General features: G+C 35.0%; 1 long non-coding RNA gene across 1 annotated transcript in view; it reads left to right on the forward strand.

Annotated features, from left to right (window-relative positions):
- The window catches only part of LOC107720958 (uncharacterized), a 10,084-nt gene extending 9,803 nt beyond the window's left edge, over positions 1-281 (forward strand). The window contains exon 3 of the long non-coding RNA XR_001637665.1: positions 270-281. This is a non-coding gene — a long non-coding RNA (uncharacterized LOC107720958). The remainder of the gene's footprint in view (positions 1-269) is intronic.
- The last annotated feature ends 607 nt before the right edge of the window (positions 282-888 follow it).

Genomic DNA, 888 nt, shown 5'->3' on the forward strand with positions numbered 1-888 from the left:
TTTTATGCACAAAACCTTTAGAGCTACAGTACCATTTAGACACACACAGACATTAAGAATCAGCACATGAATCTCAACAACGGTGACTATTATTAATAAAAAAAAACATGCATGCTGGGTGCCAGTACAAAACTCCCAGCATGCATTGCAGAATGAAAATTTTTTTTTTATTGTCACCAATCTTGAGATTCATAGGCTGACTGTTGATGTCTGTGTGTGTTTAAGTTCTGCCATAGTTCAAAGCTTTTATTTGTGCATATTGTGCTTAGGAATGTTTCACAATGATTGCGGTAGTATCAGTGGTGCAGCTCAAGAGTATTAGTTATATGTTACACACTTAATAAGAGATTAAACATTAGGTGAGATCAGTGAATTAGACTAGTTCATGATGGTCTTGACATCACAAACACCAGTTTTATCTGATCATAGGTTCTTTTGGCTTTTCTTGCTATAAAAACTGTGTTAAATATATACAGCTAATTTAAGTAACTAAAGAAAACTATTTTTAAAAAGGCAAGGTTCGAGAGCCCAACTAAAGCAAACACTGATCACCATTATGGTGACTTCAAATGAAAGTACAACACCTAAAATCTGAACAAGAGCCTTTGTACACATATGACAGAAATAAAGTCACACTGGTTAGTAATAAGAAGCTGGTGATGCTGTTTGTGGAGCTGTTTAATCCTCCTCTGCTGAGATCTTGATAAATTTAATGTGTTTTATTTTCAGTTGATTTCATCTTTGGCTTTGGCTGTAAGTTGTGTTTCTCTGCTCTTGTTTCTCTTTCCTTCAGTGATTCTGCTTGTTAACAGGTGTTCATCACTAATGCTCAATCCTCATTTAATTATCTCATTAACTTCATCACCGCTTCAGTGTCACTTCAACACT

Source organism: Sinocyclocheilus rhinocerous, unplaced genomic scaffold, assembly GCF_001515625.1.
Source record: "Sinocyclocheilus rhinocerous isolate Xijiao unplaced genomic scaffold, SAMN03320098_v1.1 scaffold2256, whole genome shotgun sequence".
Lineage (NCBI taxonomy): Eukaryota > Metazoa > Chordata > Actinopteri > Cypriniformes > Cyprinidae > Sinocyclocheilus > Sinocyclocheilus rhinocerous.